The sequence below is a fragment of the Cheilinus undulatus genome, linkage group 5 (assembly GCF_018320785.1).
Source record: "Cheilinus undulatus linkage group 5, ASM1832078v1, whole genome shotgun sequence".
Classification (NCBI taxonomy): domain Eukaryota; kingdom Metazoa; phylum Chordata; class Actinopteri; order Labriformes; family Labridae; genus Cheilinus; species Cheilinus undulatus.
In genome coordinates, this window is record NC_054869.1 from 10,098,662 (window position 1) to 10,118,860 (window position 20,199).

Here is a 20,199-nt window from a genome sequence, read left to right on the forward strand (position 1 = left end):
ATGTCTGTGTTTCTGTGTGATGACCACCAACAGAAGCTTGTTGTCAGACTGAGTCTGAGTCCATGTCGCCCTGTCAACACTGGATGACAACTGGCAACTGTGCTCCTGAAACCCAGGAGACGTGTTGAAAATGTCCCTGATTACATCCCATTATTGATTGTGAGGGCAACAAACAGGGAGCAGAGCTATCATTTTTCTGAGCTTTTCTGTCAGTGTTGAACCCATTTTCGACCCTCGGTTATCTCCTTAATCCTATCTCATCCTTTTCCTGTCCACTCCGGCTCAGGTTTGTTGCTCAGAGCTTGACCCAACGTGGCAGAAATGGGAGCGTTTGAGAGGAAGGAGGGATAAGTGGGAAGTGAATAAGGGGCTGGGGACAGATTTAGGGGCCTGACTGGTGCTGGCCGTGAAGGAGTTCCCTGTGGATCAGTGTTAGGCCCAGGTGTGGAGTTTTAATGAGGCTGGTGGAGTTAGAAAGAGGGGAATACACTTTGAATATCCTGTCCTCATGTGAAGTTTCACTCAACACTCTGGCCCTCTTTGACCTCGGATTAGTTTCCTCTTCCAGGTTTAGAAGCAGGATGTGGATCCTCAACGTCCTTCTCGTTCCTCAATCTGAACACCAAGAGATAGCTCTGTTTCCCTGTTTCCAATATTCAACAATTGGCCATCGGCTTAATTTATAACCCAAACAATGACAATTCTAAGATTTCACACTAGATTTTCTTTTTATTTTCTAATTCACAGAGAAATAAAACTTTTGTATTTGACTATATTTTAAAATGTAACCATCCTAACATCCTAAAAACATATGGGACAAAGCATATTAACATGACAAATTAGTGTTTATACTTTATGCCTGCATTGATGTGTGGTAATATTTTATCTTGTTTTTGTCCTAATTTGTTGTTTGGGTTTTTCTTTTCATACACATAGACTCTGACATTGGCCCACTAGTTTAAAAATGCTTGATTTACTTGTTTCCTGTTCTGAGGGGTTTTGTGACAGCAGAGGGCAAAGTGAAACGTCAAATAGCCTACGTTTATTAAAAGATAACAGTCTCTAGATGATATGCGTGACATCATGGAAAATTGGGGTCCGCACTTTAGAAATAAAGACTTTAAGATACACAACTTTTGAATTTTTGTTCCATTTTCAGATTCCCCCTATAATACATGTCTGAATGTATAATTTTAAAAACTGTCAATGGTTTTGAAAAACAACTTAAATGTTGCCAGAAGGGGCACCCAACCATGGGCCATTTGGGTCTCTCACCTCCAATTTCCACGTACACCAGCTGTGACACAAAGCCGAAGAACCACGGTTTTGCTCTGACCAGTGGCGAGCACCTTGCACACTGGAAGCGTGTCTAGAACGCAGCTCTGAGTAGCATGAGATGAGATGGCAAAGGATCATGGGAGTACTGAAAGTTCACACGGCAATAACATGTAAATGGCAGATATTTATTTTGCCTGTTTTGGGGTTGATTTGCAGTTTATTTTGACATGATTCTATGATTTTATTGCTTCTATCATAGGTGAGTACATTAGGAAGTTTAAAGATGTATGGTTGCTACAAAGATGTGTAGTTTCACGTAGAATTCTGTGGTTTTCCACCTCAAAGGTTAACTTTTCCTGCTGATGACCTTTAGCTTGTGCTGCAGGATGATGATATTGGGATGATTTATGATTGGGAGTTGAGGAGCCACAGGCTAGATTTGAACCCACAGCCTGACTGTCTCTGCCCCTTCATCAAGGTTTTAACTTAGAAAATGTTGTTTATGAAGCTATAAACATGTTATCATTTAAGGGAAAATTTTCTCCCATCAAACACTTGTTCTGCAAGAATGAAAAGGAAGTAGTCCAACAACTAGTAACCCATAAGCAGAGCTCAGATCTCTTGTTTACACAGCATCATGGCAAAAAGACAGTTAACCTGGATACCAAAGGGCAAACAGAGACAAAATAGAAGACAAAAAAAGAAGAATGCTATGTTTTCTGGGGGTCAGAAATGTGCAGAAATAACAGATGTAATTTCAAAGTATACCACCATTGTGACCACCATGCTATTTTAGCAGTACTTGATGGATTAGAATGGTAACAGATACATTTTCTTGCTGTAATGATATTTTATTCTGTGAACTCTGTCTGAGTATGGCACTGTGATTCAGCAGTGCTTTTTCATGTTCAAGATTTGCATGAATATTAACAATAGTTGTTGCTAGAGCAATAAGAAAGCTTCTTATGCTCTGTGGCTGCAGGGCTTTTTCATGTGTTTTAATAAAATGTCTGTAGTATTACTACCAGAATAAAGTACATGCTTTGGGTGAAACACTACTGTCCTCTCCCTGTTAGTGTAAATGTTCCTCTGTAGTGGAGCTTATGTTGTTGCTCCAAGACATTCTTGGATTGTGTTCAGTCATTATCAGTAGACATTAGCTGGTGCACTGATTATATTGTATGTCATATGTGTTCTGTGTTGGGCATTTATTTACTTCAGTCAATTTCTTAGCTCAAGCTTTATATGTCAGCACTTTTAAAATAGGACCACTCTGATGCAAACGCCAGGGCCTAGTCTGTGACTGGATAAAATAATCGTCATTTGGAGCCTGATTTACAGAAGAATATGCAATCAGGCAGATGCTTTCCCTTAGGAGAGGCCTTGTTGCTCACTATTTTTGTTTTTGGTATCATCCATTTTACAACTATGATGTTGACTTTATGAAAAATTTACATTCTGCCTTGTTATAACCCGGGGATATCTCATAAATTAAAGTATTTTTTGGGCTTTTGTTCCTCTCCTGAGCACAGATATTGCTGTCTCGCCTGTTGTCTGGACTACAGCCAGCTTGAAGGTCTCACACAAGCAACGGTGCCCATATGGCGGGACATCAGGCAGCTTTGTTCTCTAACCCTGACCCATGGGTCCTGTACCTTTCATGGTATGAATATAGTTTGTTTTTTCATCTATCATGTGCAACTTTCAAAAGCACCTCCATGGATCATCTCCGTCATAGATACTGCTTTATTCAAGTCCATTCATACATGATGAATGTCCATTCTCGCCATGAATTTGGCACCTTTTCTGAATCCCAAACAATGAGGTGACACAAACAAAGCTGTTCCATGCAATCTTTAAAAATGCAATCGTGTCAGCAAGCTTGCTTACATCTCCCTCTTTGTTTGCGTGTTTCTTTGTATCTATCTGATGTAACTTTCTAATAAAATTCCATGCATAGAGCTTGGGGAGTGTGTGACAAGTTCCTGATAAAAGGCTCCGGGGCATTCCTGCTGTTTGTTCTAGATCGCTGCTTGTTTGTTTTGGGAGCGAATGTGTGTTACTGAGCTCAGGCAACGGCTGGCTGCACGTCTTCCACTAATTATGCCGGAGCGAGCAATGTGTAGATCCTCTGAGCATCCGCCTCCTTTAGATTTGGGGGAGATAAGTTTGTGTGTGTGTGTGTGTGGGAGGAGGTGAGACTGGAAGTGGTGAAAGGGTGTTTGCAGGCTGAGAATGTGGCTGTGGTTGCTCACACACCTTGTCTGTGGTTTTTCTTCGTCTCTCTCTCTCTGTCTCTTTCTCCCTGGGTCGTTTGTGCTGCCTGCCTGTGTTATCTGTCCTCATATCTTCAATGCTTCCTAACAGCTGTTGATAAAAGACATCCTCACCTGTCAGCAGCAGCCACCCAGCCATTCGTTCAGATCTTAGAAGAGCCAAAAACACTCTATATGTATGGGTATCCCTCTCTCTGTTAAGACTTCTTAGCCTCTGTGAGTAAGTTTAGTTCTCTTGTCGTTAAGTAATTTTATTAACTGTTTTATGTATAAACCATCTTTTTTGGAATGTGATGCTCTTAGGGAATAAAGGTCTTTATGTCTCTGCGTACAGTCACAGGTTAATCAGTATTCATGGCTATCATTACACCATGAAGACAAAAAAACACTCCAAGCAACTCAGAGAAAAGCTTATTGAAGAGTATAAGCCAAGAGATGGATACAAACTAAATTCCAAGGCACTGAAGGTCCTCTGGAGTTCAGATAAATCCATCACCAAGAAATGGATGCAATATGGCACGTATGTAAATCTGCCAATATCAGGCCTCACAAACTGAGTGAGAGATGCCACCAAGACACCTATGACTACTCTGAAAGGAGTATTTATGGGAGAGTGGCAAAGAAAGAGACACTGTTGAGTAAAACTCATATCAAATCTGGGCTAGAGTTTGTTAAAAGGCATGCGGCAGACTCCAGAGTCAAGAGGAGGAGAATTCTTTGGTCTTATAAGACCAAAATGGTGCTTTTTGGTCAGCAGAGAAGATGGTTTGCTTAGCGGACACCAAACACTGCACACCCCCACTGTGAAGCATAGTGGTGGCAGCATGATGCTGTGGGGGTGCTTATCAGCAGCCAGCCCTGGAAGGCTTGTAAAGGTAGAGGGTGAAATAATTCAGCAAAACACAGGAAAATCCGAAAGAACAATCTTATATTGTCTGAAAGAGAACTACGGCTTGGGAGAAGATTTATTTTCCAGCAAGACAATGACTCGAAGCATACAATGAAAACTACACAGGTTTTAAGACAATTGGGTGAATGCTCTTGAGTGGCCGAATCAACATTTCTGAATGAATTCAATGAGGTAAGTGGTGTAATCTAGCATAATGTATACAATATTAATAAGTTATATGCAAATAGTAGCTGGGCTATGTTGCACTAAGAACTCTGGTGAGAAAAACTGCCAAGTAGCCCTTCAGCAGCATCTGTAAGAGAGAAAGAGTCATCCCCACTACCAGCACACACCATGAGAGTGGACAGCTGGAATATACTAGGTGTATATATTCATAAAAAGCACACTCTTTACCTGCTCTATTTGAAAATTGCTTTGAAAAAAAAAAAAAAAACAGCAATAATTTGGTGCTGTTTAAATAGCATTAGCAGTAACAGGGCTCAGCTGCACGTCCAGTAAAACCGTTGCTGTCAGTACCACACAAGGTGAAGGTAAGCTGTTATCCCAGTGTGTGAATGACTGCACCTGATTGAATCAGTTCCAAGAAACTGACATTTTAGGTTTTAATATTCTTATAAAAGTATTACATTAAATATACAAAATCCACATAAATACATCTTCAGAAAAAGATTGTGAACTGCAGGGGTCTGAGCTGTGAAAGTCTGAAAGGTTGAAAATGAATCAAACGTCAGTAAAGCTGTTGTATTGTTATCTGCTCGCAACCACTTTCTTTTAAGCCCTAAGCATAAAATACTTGACAATCACTGCCCACACTGCAATTGTTGCACCCTGGCTGCAATAAAACACTGTATTTTTTCTTGGAAAAAGTACCTACTGCCCTGCATCATTTTAAAATAAGATGCAGTGAAGCTTTAAGAAGAGAAAAAGAAAAATTAGAGCTCTAAGATGATCCCTTTTGTTCAGGAGACTGTTGTTTGGAGAGTTTTGTAAATCTAAGTGCTTGCGCACGTGTGTGTGAGTGTGTGCTCCACAGGGCAATGTGTTAATGACGTGTGTGTCACTAAGGTGAATGGAAGTGGCGGAGTGTTAACAGCTGAAGACAGGTTCCAAGGCAGTGAGGTTACAATTGGTGTTAATAGATGCTTTCCTTAAGAGTGGATGACAATACACATTAAAACACACCCACTGCCTGTGCTTGCTCAGCTCTTTCTCTGAACCCTAAAGGCTCTATTTAGGATGTTTACATCCAAACAGAAACTTCAGCATACTTTTAAATCATTTGCAGGTGAGGTGATTAAAAGGACCCTTAGGTATTCCTTTCTGAAATTTAGTAGTTATTGTTTACTAACCTGACACACCAGACAAACTGTTTCATACTTCCATTGCATGGATATATTTCACATTCATCTGGGAAATCTCCTGTGCAAAATATTTGGGAAGGGCAAGACTTTTCAAAAAAATTCTTGGAAGGTGATTGGACAAACCTTCATTACAGACCAATCAGAGTGGCAAGATGAAATGGGGTGGGATCCATGCACAGCATTAGTAACCTGCAGCTCGACAGACAGGTGCTGCTATTGTTTATGAAAGGTTGAGCTTGCTGGTGGATAAAACTCCTGCTGAACTTGGTCAGGAGAAGTGCAAAAACATTTCTACCTAGAAAAGCGTCCAGTGTGGCTCTTTGTTTTGGTTTTGATAAAGAAATGTGTCCCAGTTCTGATTAAACTGCCTCTATACTGTAACTACATCTGTACTGATTGCGACCTGCAGCAGCCATTGTGTGTACCAGCTTATAGTCCATCTAAACCCTGCCCATAACTATTGCAGCTCATGCTGCTGCAGGTCAGAAGAAAAAAAAACATTCTCTATAAAAAAGAAGCTTTGTGGTATTTGCTCTTTATTTGATAAAGAAATGGGGCCCACTTGTAAAAAAAAATGCTCCTATGCTATAGCTACATCTTAGTTAAACGCCACAGCAGCAGCAGCCATGGCTATCGGCTTCCAGTACCACTAAACTTCACCTGTAGCTAGCATCTCAATCTCCTCAAATGATGCTGATTGGTCAGATCTGGCACAATCATTATTTCAGATTGGATCTTTGCAAGATGGATTTGCCCGATGATGAACAATCTGAACTGGGAGCTGGCCGATCCATCTGCTCTGCAAGGTTAAATGTTTACATTAAGCGGACTTTTTTCGAAATCAAAATGAAGGTTGTTTTTATGTTGATGCATTATGAAATAGCACTCAGCTGTTAGACAACATGAAACGAGATGTGATATCATTGTTTCTGGAAATTTGAAATCAAACCTGGAGAGCAATGAGAAGTAGGCATATATTTTAATTGCTATTTTGCCTTATCATAATTGTCCCCTTGCTTGCTTCTCAACAGCAGTTGTAACATATTCCCTCCTGTAAAATTTGAATAAAATTTCTGGACAGGTTGCTCCCTAAAATTTATCTGACTTGCCTGTTCACACATGCACCTCACTTTAGTAGGGGCCTTATTGGCTTTTAATACAGGAAGATGCAAAAGTGGTGAATAAAGCAACAGTTTCTGAAGGTATGATGACAATTTTCTTCCCTTTAAATCACTGCTATGTGTAGTTTCACATATTGACTTTTTGGAGTTGCATTTTTGCACGTATGTCCACATGCATTAACAAAACGTCTTCAGTGACGACCTGACTTTTTATGCAAAAACAGCCCATACATCATTTCTGTGGCTCTCTTACCTTGGCTTGGTTTCCCTTCATACCATGCAGTGAGGCTGGTGTTGATGCAAATGAATGGGGGTGAATTAGCCATGAGCAGAGGCTAGTGGCACATCTTTAACAGCTTTTCTCCCTCATTTTGTCATAAACATGCTTTGAGAGGACCCAGTAAAAAACAAATACTGAAACGACAACTTAATTCAAGACAACGAGCTTTGAATGAGTCATGACATGTTGTTTGTGGACGAGTTGGTTCTGAGAGCCGTCTCTTTTTGCAAATCTGTTTTAAAGACACCTTAACTTTTTTTCAATCTTTGTTGTTGTTTTTAGGATAAAAAAGGCAAAGTGGTTCCACATAAAGAGCCATTTAAGAGCTAGGAGACCAGATCTATTAACTAAGCTGAGCCAAAAAGTTCAGATCTGGAATTCCCATCACTCTGAGTGAGGCTAGACATAACTAAAGCCATCCTCTCTGTTTAGCAGTGGAATACAGATGATCACATCAGTTGATTAGGTGGTCTTTAATATGTTCCAGTATATGATGTGCCTACACAACTAAACCAGCCTGGATGAAGACATCTTAGACCACCTCCATATGCAGTCTGAGCTGTTAGACATCATTTCATTTTCAGTATGCTCTAAGGTGTGTCCAGACAAAGCATAAAGGATTCCCACATGGTATCTGATGCCCAAGTCGGACACAAAGCCCTGTGAATGCATTGGTATAAAAGAACATACTAGTGATCAGGAAACAGAATGAAGCAGTTTAATTGCATGCACAGAGAACAAAAAAAATCACCAGTCTCAGAATTTAAGTCGTTACCTGTGTCCTCTCTGTGATGAATTTTCCCGACTTTTTCCTTCTTTGAGCTGGCAGGAAAAATTCAAGGATACATTTGGATGAAATGCGGCCCATTTGTCTTCATTGCAGGACAATTTTAAAGAGTTTTGTGTAAATGTGAGAGCATGAGAGTACAGCTATCTATTTGCAATCATAATATTTTGCAAGCTGAGTGTGCACCAAAGATGTCTGATGTACCAAAAGGCTCTGAATAGGTGCCTTGTGTAGTATCCCTCTTCTGTTTTGTGTATCAGGCTTCCTGCAGGCCTCCCCTCCTGCAGCTCTGGTTCGGCACAGTCATGCTACCCTGCAGCACAGACCTGCACAGCTGACACCCAGCAGCCTCTGGGAGATGACAAATGGAAAAAGGGCCTGAAGATGAATGAAGCACAATTACCCGAGGTAACAAATGTTCCTAATGATTTATGCCCAGCTCGGGTTGCTTTATTTTCGCCTGGATATGACTCTCAGGGAGGACAGTGGTGGTGGTGTGAACCCTGAGGCTGCTCTGTGCTGATGCTCAGACAGCGAGCTGCAGACATTGACTAATGGGCTATGTGAGACCACCGCCATTGATATTTACCTCATTTCTCCTAGCCTGAGCACTGTCTTAACCACGTCAAGGCTAGCCATCATCCTTTCAGTTTTTTGTTTCTTTTTTCAAGGCGAGATATGGATGATGCCATCGGCACCCCTCGCCTGCTCCTCCTATAGGCCCACCCATCGGTGCCCCGGGGCAGAGGAGAGAGGGAGAGGGTGAGAAGGAGATAGAGGGAGAGAAGGTCAAACTTAAAGCTTCAGGCATTGGGAGGAAACACAACCTACTCCATGTTTTCACTTGTCTGTGTGATGGACTATCATACTCACTACATGGCTGAGGGAAAAAGGCCATACAGCCTTGTGCTAAGAGCTCCAAAAGCTAGGCATCATTTGCTCCTGACTTCTGCTCTGTCTCATGGTATGATTCACAAAGCAAAGCACTAATTATAATGCAGCTTGTCCAAACATTGTCCTGCTCTTAGTTTTTATCTAAAATTGGAAAGAAATTATCAGCACATCCACTCTGTGTGAAGCTTCACTTTGATGAGTTGGGAGGTGGGGGGCTTTTTATAGTACTTATGTCAATCTCATATCTCAGTTTTTTATTTTTGATAAATCTGCAGGTTTCTAAAATTCTGTTTTCACTTTATTGTGATGGGGTGTAGATACAAACTTGACAAGAGTGATAGGGTCTGAATACTTCCTGAATACACTGCAGATTGCATTTTCTCTCACATGCCGTCTAGAGCAGAGGTTCCTAAACTTTCAGCCCATGACTCCCAAAATAACAGTACCAGGGATAGGGGACCCCCTCAGCCCCTTGTGGTATTTAAAGCATACAATGTTGCTCAAAGCATCATGTCAAAAGGTACAATGTCTGTACACATTACCTTCCTTTTTGCACAAATCTCCCTCAATAGCTGTGGTTTTATTTCAAACTGAACTCAACAAAGGATTTTTTTTTCAGTGGTGGATAAAATATACCACTTTGAATGATTTTAAGTTTCTCTTTGTTATTTTGGAAAACATCCCACAACCACCTGTAGGTGCCCTAGAGAGCATGAAAGTCTTTAAGCTGTTTGCCAAGTTTGAGGCAAACAGATTAAAGAGCTTTTCATGCCAGCAAACTTCAGATTTTGTCCAATAGGAAGGCATTCTTTTCGACAAGAGGTCACCCTAGAACTAGAGGTCACCCTTAAGGGCACTCAATTACCTGTTTTCCACCGGAAGGGCACCGAAGTGGGCACTTTGTCAAGTTTTGTTCACTTAAAGGACAGCTCATTATGTTTATTCCACATTGTGATAAGCGTAGAGTGCACTTTATCAGGTATTTTCACTGGAACCGCACCATAGAGGGCACTGCTTCAAATGTTATCCACTTAGAGAGCTCCAAAGAGGGCACTTAAGCACGCTGGTTTGAACTTAGAGGGCACCCTACAGGGCACTTTATCATTTTTGCTTCCCTAGAGGGCACCATAGAGGGCACTTTATCATGTTTGTTCACTTACAGAACTCTCTGGAGGGCACTTTATCATGTTTGCTGCCTTACACGGCCCCCTAGAAGGGGCTTAACATTTTTGTTCCCTTACAGACCACCCTAGAGGACACTTTATCATGTTTGCCTACTTTGAGAGCACCCTGGATGGCACTTTAGCATATTTGTTTTCTTATAGGGCACCATAGAGGGCACTTTATCATGTTTTGCTTAAACAGCACCTTGAAGGACACTTTGACATGTTTACTCACTTAGAGGGCCCCCTAGATGTCACTTTATCATTCCCATTTAAGCCACCATACAGGGCACTTTATCATGTTTGTTCCCTTACAGGCCACCCTAGAGTGCCCTTCATCTTTGTTTACCTAGAGGGCACATTATCGTGTTTTGCCCTTAGAGGGCACCCTAGAGGTCACTTTATCATGTTTTTCACTTTGAGGGCATTTTATTACGTTTTCTTTTCACTTACTGGGCACCATAGAGGGCACTTCATCACGCTTTGTTTTTAACTAACTTGGCACACCAGAGGGAACTTTTTCACATTTGTTCACTTAGAGGGCGCTTTATCATTTATATCTGACATGGGGGTTTCCAAAAGGGCACCTCTGCAGTTTTTTCAAACATTAGGGCACCAGGGCAGATATTTTTCCCCATTGACCCCCCCCCCATCCCAGGCACTTCCCCAGTGGTTACAGCCATTTTAGTCGGCAAATTACTATTTCAAATTCAGCCTTTTTTTGTTTGTTTTGAGCTGCTTGTTGCTCAAAACCAATTTGCTAGAACTTGAACGTTGTGCTCACTCTTTTATGTGCCAGTAGCAATAATGTTTTGTTTTTGAGCCAGTGTAATTAAAATTACAACATGATCTGATATCATTTCTTATCCCAGCTTCAGGGCTTTCATGCATACGTCATATAAAAGCGTAACCAATAAAATCATCTGAAATTATGCAATCCAAAGGAGTGAATCAAGACATAAATAAGCATTTCCTATCTGTTTTAATTTCTCATCTTTTTCACTCTGTCTCTCACAAATACACTTGAACACACACACCCACACACACACCCACCTACACCCCCCCCCCCCCACACACACACACAGAGTTTGTTGACATTTGAGGAAAGGCAACCCCTCTACTTAGAGCCCCGTGGCCATGTGGAAGTTCTCACCTCCCTTTCTACATATGAGTTATTGCCTCTTTGATATCTTGGCACAGTGCTTATGAGAGTTAGGAGATTTGAACCATTAGCTGTATGCAGAGTCGGGAACCTTTTCTCTGATTACAAACCTCTGGTCCAGGTGGTCTCTCTCAAACTCCAAACTTAACCACGATTATGAAAAATAAGAGCTACAGTCCATATTTACTGTGGAACCTGTCCCGTTCTCTCTCTCTCTCTGCCCGGATAACTAATGGTAAGAGGTGTGTATTCATCAAGATCAGACTGGTTGTGAAATGAAGTGCAGTCGTTTTAAATCAACTTTACAAATTTGAGAAAGTTCTCCACGGGAGGTACTAATTTGTCTCCTTGATAAAATTCATCACATAATTGAAAAATGGCTCCGCTGAGACTTTACAGAGGCGTGGCAAAGTGATAGAAGTGATTATTCAGTTGAAAGCATTTACTAAAGCAGCTGTTATTTTGATGAATCATGCAGGAAACCTAAACAAGCCCAGCAGAAACATGCTCTATTAATGAATATTACCCAATTTTAACCTTTGTGATTTATGATGGCAATTGTTTGGTATAATCGTGAGAACTGCTACTCCTGTGAAACATGCATCAGGTTTCTCAGTGTATACACTTCAGGTTAAAAGTTCTACATGTAACATTTAATCAGTGAGTCATTAACACTATAGAAAACAAGGTCACTGCTGGGAAAATTAGCTGACTTTAACAATTTGTAGCTAATTTACTAAATAGTGTGGGACACAGTCAGTGTAAGGAAAGCTGTGAGTGAATTATTACATCTCCCTTAGAGCTCAGAGTGCCTTAACCCTTTATGAGGCGAGGAACCATTGATGGTCTCTTCAGTCGACTCCCTTCATGGCCTCCCCCAGCTCTCTATGATACAGCAGAACCTGTATGATCTCTTTCTCTCAGCCAATCAGTGGGGATCAGCTAACGTCACAGAAAGTGACATCACACCATCCAACCAATCAGCAGTTGCTCAGAGCATCTCAAACTTCCTGTTTCCTTCTGAACTTGTAAAATGTGGGTTTACATCTCTTTGATCCACATAAATGGCCCTTATATCCTAACTAACCGTGATACGTGGATGAAACTTACACATCATAGAGATGATTTGTAGGACTAAACAGGTAGGTTTTGCTTGCAAAGGATTTCTTAAAATTACTAAAATTTTAGCATAAAAAAATAGAGGCACCATATTTGGGCATACGCCCGTTTAGACTAGCAAAATGTTGCTGTTTTTTGGACATGGGGGTATTTTCTTTACAGTTTAGCCATTTTACTGTAGGAAGTTTTGAAGGAAAAAAAATAAAGTGTGATTCAGTGGTAAATTTTCATAATTTATAGAATTTTTCAAGTTATAAATAATTAAACAGGTTTTTTTTTTTTTGGGTAGTTTTTACATTCTGTAAAATGTGGGCTATATCAGTTTTAATTTTTACTGTGAGCCTTATGTCTGCTTAAATTAATTCAGAAATTATATATATACACACACAGCTAAACAAATGTATTAGACCACCTGTCATATTTGCCTCAGAGACCATCCAGCATCATGAAGTGCTTTAATGCTGACTCTTTCATTTTCAGTCAGATCTCCACGTTTTCCCATTTTGAACAGGAATGAGGAATTTCAAACTGAATTCACCCAAATATGAGCCGGCTCACTGGGCTTCTCTGAGAAGTCAGAAATTAATCAAGCATAACATTCAACTACTAATACTAATTTTTCTCTTCAGGAATGCAAATAAATAACTATAATTTTACATATTAATTGAGAAATAATAAAGGGCTTTACTATTTTTTTCAGTTTTTTTGTAAATCAGCAAATTTGAAAATTCATGGATAACGATAATAATTATATTTTAGCATTAAAAATATCATTTGGGTTAAAGAGCTTCTACATATTGGTGTATTAACCATTGCAGAATCATAAAAAATGATTTTCGTAATTACTCATGCTGTTAATTTAGGGCAGCTGTTGCATAAACCTTACTTTGGTTAGGGTTAGGGTGGTCTAATAAATGTATTAAGCACTATATATATATATATATATATATATATATATATATATATATTTTAAAGGCAAAATAAGTGGTATCAACAGTGAAATTCATGTTATTTTAGTAAGCTTTACAACAGTACAGCAGTTTTATTAAACTTAATGGCATGAAACATTTCCTAAAGGGATTCTAATCCCAGATAAAATTCACTTAGCTATTCAGTATCTATGTTTTTTTTTTGTCTTTTAGGTGTCCTGTTGGAATTATAACATAAAGCTGGTGCTACCACCATTGCTAAATACATTTAATAAATACTAATTTGACTTTAGACATGTTTATTTCCCCATTATTAACATTTTGATATTCATACTCTTCAAGGATTTCTTGTTTTTTTTGTTTTTGTTTTTGTTTTTTCTTACCATACATGGGCAATAAACCATATATGTTCACTTTGTTGTCATTGATTTTCACCATATTAAAGAATGAATATGTGACAAAAGTTTTAAAAAAGTAATAAAATGTTCAAAAAACAATATTATAGCCTTAAAATTTTGAATTTTCAAGTATTTCAATAAGTGCCTAAAAAGGGTTAATCAGAGGTGCATAAGGCAACTCAACGCTCAAACAAACCACATCTATACTCTACTTACAAATACATAAAAAAAGTCATAAAATGTTTTGTAGTCATAAACAGCAACATAACCATGTGACAAACAGTCCAGACATGACCATAACAAAACTTCAAGACTTCCCAGTTTATAGTTTGAAAGGTTAATCATTTCATTACCGTTTACCAGGGCTGTAACAGTATTTGAAGTCTTTGACGGTGCAGGGGTCATAGTTCAGTGAAAGTTGTGACACCACAAATGGAGAATGGTGAAAAAAGGCAACCTGCCAGTCTAGGTGATACCTTGGTCAATCCTTGGTGACCTCAGTGCTACCACTATCACTGAGAGGACAACGATCTGAACAACCAGGACAAACTCCTCATTGTTTTTGGACTTTGCCGACAGTCAGAGCTTGAGGATCGTGGTTCCTGAGACCTGGTCTGCAAACACAAGACTTAGTATTCTAATGACAGTGTCATGAAGAATGACAAGATGATGTACTTATGGGTGACAGTGGAGGTTTTGTTTACACACCACAACATCTGCTCTGAAAAACCAATAAAACTTTTTGCAGCTTAAGCTGAAGTGGTTAGGAATGCACAATTTTTCAGTACATAAAAACCAGGGCTGATTCAACTCACTCATTATAAAATGACAAATGGCATTGGACAAAAATGTTTTGGTCATAATTGCCCATATCTGATGGTTTTTGACACATTTAATGCCTTTTTTCAACCAATAGACCGTGCAGTGATATTTATCAGTTTAGCAGGCTTGCTAAGCTGCAAGAAGGAATGTTTATGAACAATGAATTTCACCAGAAAACAAAGTTTGATAAAGATATGTCTACGTCAAAGTGCATTTGAAATTTCAAAACCTCTCTGGATAAAAATAAGATTTTTTTAGACTTTTCAAGTACCTGCAGCAGGAACCCTGTCTGGTTGCATGCTCTCATCTGTATGAACAGGCATCATCCCTACCAACATGAAGAGGGGCGTTGTTGGAGGGGAAATTGCAATGCACAAGAGTGTAAGAGACTTTAAGCTGCACTAATGTAAGTTAAAACTAATATATAAGGAAAATCTAGAAATATAAATCAGGGGCTTTATGATGTCTTATCCTGATGTATCTAACTACCCAGTTGACCCCAAAACAGAGGTATGACCAGAACCATGACCTCTGTTAACTGGTACACCCCTTATGGTTATATTTATGGGTCATCACATTTTCAAATGCCGTGTTATGCCACGTATGGCTGAATTTAACCTGGGTTGTCTCTTATTGTTATATTTTTCCTTGCAAATGCACACATATAGCTAGTCCACAAAAAGTAGATCCATGTGTTCTCAGTTGTGTACAGACAAATGCAAACTTTTTCTAAAATATTATACAGATGCCCCTAAAAAAAACTTCTGCATTCTCCTACAAACACACTCTGCATGCGTCACAGAGGTATGCTTCAATCTTCGGGCCTGTGAATGGCGGAAACATTTGGGGACCGATGGGAGGACATTGAACTATGCATGCAGCCGCATCGGTCCTTTCATCTGTGATCCTGTTCATCCTCACTCGCCCTGACTTTACTTTGGGGGGATGCCTGTCACAGATTCCTGCCCTGCATGTCAGAGACACCCGCCTCCCCGTGCAGCCCTTTGCCGGCCTTATGGACACCACCCAATTGTGCACTCACTTTGTAGGAGCTAAAGCTGACATGTGGGCCACAGAGAGGAAGGTCAAACGCTGATCCATGCTGGTAATGTGGTTCATTTCTCAGCTAGCACGTACTGCAGCATGGTTACTGTAGGTCTTCAAGGGTTTAGAAAAGGAGGATTTTTGATGTAATGAAATGATCAATTTTCACAAAAATCAAGATAGAAGATACCTGAGGGTGCAGGCATGATCTCATGGTCCCTTTGGTGGCTCTGCATGTTTTCTCTGTTGTCAAGGTTGTCATATGTACCTGCAATGTTTGTATGGATTCTCTAATTTATGGCAGACTTTTCTCAAACAACTCCTTCTCGTTCTCTTTCTTCCTCCTTGTCTCCACCCTCCTCTCAGTTCAGTCCCCTTATTTCATGGAAATTGAGCACATAGACCACAATAAGCACATCTAGTTAATGCTACTGTTGCTGCTTATACTTGTAGGTGCCACTTTGTGTGTGCATGCAAAATACCAAACTCCAGGCTGAAAAGCAGACTCTGGCTTGGCAAGACACTGAAGTACCTGCTTCCCATTGCAGCTACTAGCAGTTTAGCAGACATCAAGTAACCTTCAGGTACAACTTTGGATATTTTGGTACAAATCTATTTTGATGAAGCTATTTTAATATGTGTTTTTGTCGTGTGCTCCATTTTTACAACACCAGGAACACTCCTAGATGCAAAACATCTCCAGCCCCGAGGGAAACTGTCTCAGTTCCTGTGCAAATAAATAACAGCGTATGCAGTCAAGACAAAACAGCAATTATCCAGGAGAGAGAGAGAGAGGGAGAGAGAGAGAGAGAGAGAGAGAGGGGCCTGCACACCGCTGCTCTGTCTTTACATGTCTCCTTCGCCTGTTTTTGTGGCACAGTTGGCGGTTTGCTCCCGCTGATAAATGTGCGAGGATTTGTGCTGTAAACTTTGCCATGCAGTTCGCCATGTTTGCATAAATACTGTCTTAACACTTTGATGATCATGAAGTCTTTATGGGCTGATCCCTCACTGAGAGACTGCTATTATCCTGAAAGACAACAGGAGTTCATTCGGAGTTGTGTTGACACTAAAGTCTGAGCTGAAAACCGTGTCTGTGTGGTTGTTTTTAGGCTCTGTGTACTAAGCAGGCTGGGGTACAAATGCAGGCATGTTTCTGTACAAATACGAGTCTGTGTCGCAGTAAGTCTTAAGCCCGGCTGACAGCGCGGTTTGATTTCTGAAGATGACTCGCATGAATGCCTCTCCACCCTGTTTTAAGTAATAAGAGATTACAGGTAATCTCCTGCTAATGGCAGGTTGGCATTCCACTCCAACAGGCACTGAGGCACTGTGGGAGATGTTGTTTTTGCCCTAAAAGCCTTGTAATCCTTCCTAAACATATCAATTGTTTCACTGATCAATGCAGAAAAGACTGACTGACACAAAGAGATGAAGTGAAAAGGTTTACGTTGTTCGGCGTCATCCGTGGGTTTGAATGTAAAGATAGATGTGTGTTTGCAGATGTTTGAACAGATGTGCATCAACTTGAAGACAAGTACAGAAGCCATAAGGATCTTGGTTATTGTAGTTTTAATGGCAAACTCCTCAGGTCTGATATAATATTAATCTGTGGATCAGTAATGTTAGTGCTAGTCTCAGGGCTACCATTGGTCTCCTCATTGGCCACTTGCACCTCCTTTTAGTCTCCATTCTTTTCTAGTATTACAACTTTTCTTCAGGTCCTAGCATCACTTTACACAGTCCAGAATAAAGTTAGACGACAGATAAGTTCCACAGCCTGGCCCAAAATGGCTGTCTGGTATAAAATGTCATGCATGGGCTAGCACCATCTCCACTAAAGAGAGCAATCAGTGACTCTTACGTATATCGTAACGTATATCTGTTCCGGGGGAACACTAAAGCGGGGCACGACTTGTCCCTCACTTACAAACACTCACCCCACCCCCTCCTAAACAACACAAAGCATGTCAAAGAAGCTTCACGAAACACCGGCAAATGTAACTCAACACAGGGCAGTACAGTGCGACATAATGTTGCACCTTTAAGAAAACTCATCTGTGCTACGAGTTATTTTACCTTACCAGAGAGTCACGGAGAGAGAGAGGTGTATCTGTGCGCACAGGTGGTGTGTCTTCAGCACAGACAGATGAAGTCACAACTTGAGGACCTGCTTACCTCTTGGAGGCTACAAACTCAAGTTGGACGGACTCGAGATTTTATGAAGTCCCATAGTCTAAAGATGTTACATTCGAGTATCAATTAGCTAATTCCTCCTGTTGGTTGCTTAAGGAGCCAATATGTGTGTGCGTTATCATACCTGTCTGATATGAGGCAGGCAGAGGGAGGGAGATGAGGAGCGAAAAGTTACAGTCCAGAGTAGAACAATGCAGCATCAAACTGCATGGACTGTTACAGACTGAGAGAGTAAAGAAAAGTTTAGGTAACAGGTTTACTTTTAACCATTTAACTTTAATGTGACCTTCTTAAGTCACTCTCACTCTGTCTGAGAGAACAGGAGGATTTTTTTTTCATTTACATTACAAACATTGGTTAGGATTATACACGTGGATGTGTCTTAAAATGTTGGAAATATCTGACTGTTACACTGGTTATAATTATTTTGTATCGGGGTTATCCAAACTGTGGCTCCTGGGCCAACCGTGGCCCTTTTTCAATAAATTTAAGGTTTTTTTTCTATTTAATTAGTGAACATTTTATTTATTTACATAAACAGGACACTCTTTTTATGGTAAAATTAGTGAAAAGGTTAAAAAAATGGGGTTCCAAAAAATTAAAACAGAATCTGTCAAAACATAAAGTGGATTTTATAGGGCCCTAAAGGAGAGATTCACAGACAGAGGAATAGGTGAGCTGTAGACAGAGAATTTTCATGTTTTATCAGCTCAATAAGTCTCTGAAATCACACCCAGATCCACGTATCACACTCAGTCAAGTTGGACATTATGATGTCTTTGGTTTAATACATTTTCTCTGACTGGACCTCTTTGAATTTTAGTTGATTACCCCTGCAGTAGAGGATCAAACCCGAACCCAAGACCTTCAGGTTGCAAGATGACTGACTCTACCTGCTGAGCAAGATGGACCACAGACAACCCGAGTAAGGTCATATCTCCTCTGGGTTCTTAAACTTTTCTGAAAAAAGGCACCAGAGCCTGTGGACCCTCACTTTACCTGAAGGTGGTTGCAGTATAGTTGAACAAAGTCGTGCAAATTAAAGGAAAGTTGTGTACAGACTTACATTTGAAGGATTTTTTCAACTTTACATTGATTTCATCTTAAATCTCACCATATATATTTTTTTACATTTAACTAACTTTATGCATATATTTTCATAAAAATTGGTAAAATATAATTGAGAATATTTTGAAATATTTTGTTTTTGAAAGGCAACTGGTGCCCCCCCTCTGATTGTCTTACGATGCTGCTTGAGAGAGCTTCGGGGGGGGGGGGGCAATAATTTTTTCCTTGACTGCTTTTATTTTGAAATGCTGCTTAATCTACATGGAATTACATGCTTAAAGACCCTGTAAAGTAAAAATGGATCAGTATTTAGGTTTGTTGTATGACAAGTCACTTTGTTATGAACCTCTAAAGCAAATTTCAGTCAACCAAAACTTCTAGGTTTATGAAATTGAGCTTTTAATCATGAAAAATGAGGCAGTAAAATCTGCTCTGGGATGGTGTGGGCATGTCTGTTGAATTAACTGAAGTATCGCCCACTCAGGAGAAATACGATCCTCACAAAATTTAAAAAAATGTTACAATCTGAATGTTGACCTTATGAGCAGGATGCAGCTGCCTGGTTCTATGCCAGGAAGCAGACAAAGTCCGTTTTCTGGCTCAAATCTCTGTTGTGATGCTTTTAATGATCCATAGACCACTGTGGCTGATAGATTTGGCAAATTTACCTCACAATGAACAAAAAACAGCATTTAACTGACTGTTAACTTTCAGTAAAGGCAGAGACATCAGCTAACAACAGACTGGACTGAGATGAACTGCTCTGTGATTTTATATTGTAGTGTTAGAGGGGCGGGGTCATTCCATACTGTGGACTCGTGACATCGTGAGCCCACATATTGGCCCCGCCCACATGAAACCAAGCCAGAAAAGAGGTGAAGAACTTTCTAACACTCTAAATCCAGAATTGACCTATGGCTAAGCCACGTCTCCTCCACTCACTCGGACAAACAATGAACACTCACTGACAGACGCTACTGCAGTTGTCACAGTAGGAGACGTTTCACTGGAGGCCATTGATGATTTTTGGAGACAGAAAGATCACATTTCATCCAGAAGTCACCAAAAGGGTCTAAACTACGCATTGGAGGGATATATTGATCATTTTATTGTCGAGAAGGTTGATAAAAAGCTTCAGATACAAGCCAAAATTTACAGGTCCCAGTGCAAACATGATAAACCGCATCTCGTTGCCATCACAATCTCAGACCACAAGATAGAGGATCAGCATCAAAGTGCCACTGAAGTTATGGTTTTAGGCTCAGAATATGAGAAAAATATAACGGCCTTTTTACCATCTTTACCAAGAGTGCCTCTGTTAGTTTGGTGCTACAGTATTTACACTGAATCATTCAGCATAATGTTTGCCAACCTTTGTTATCTCTGCTGTT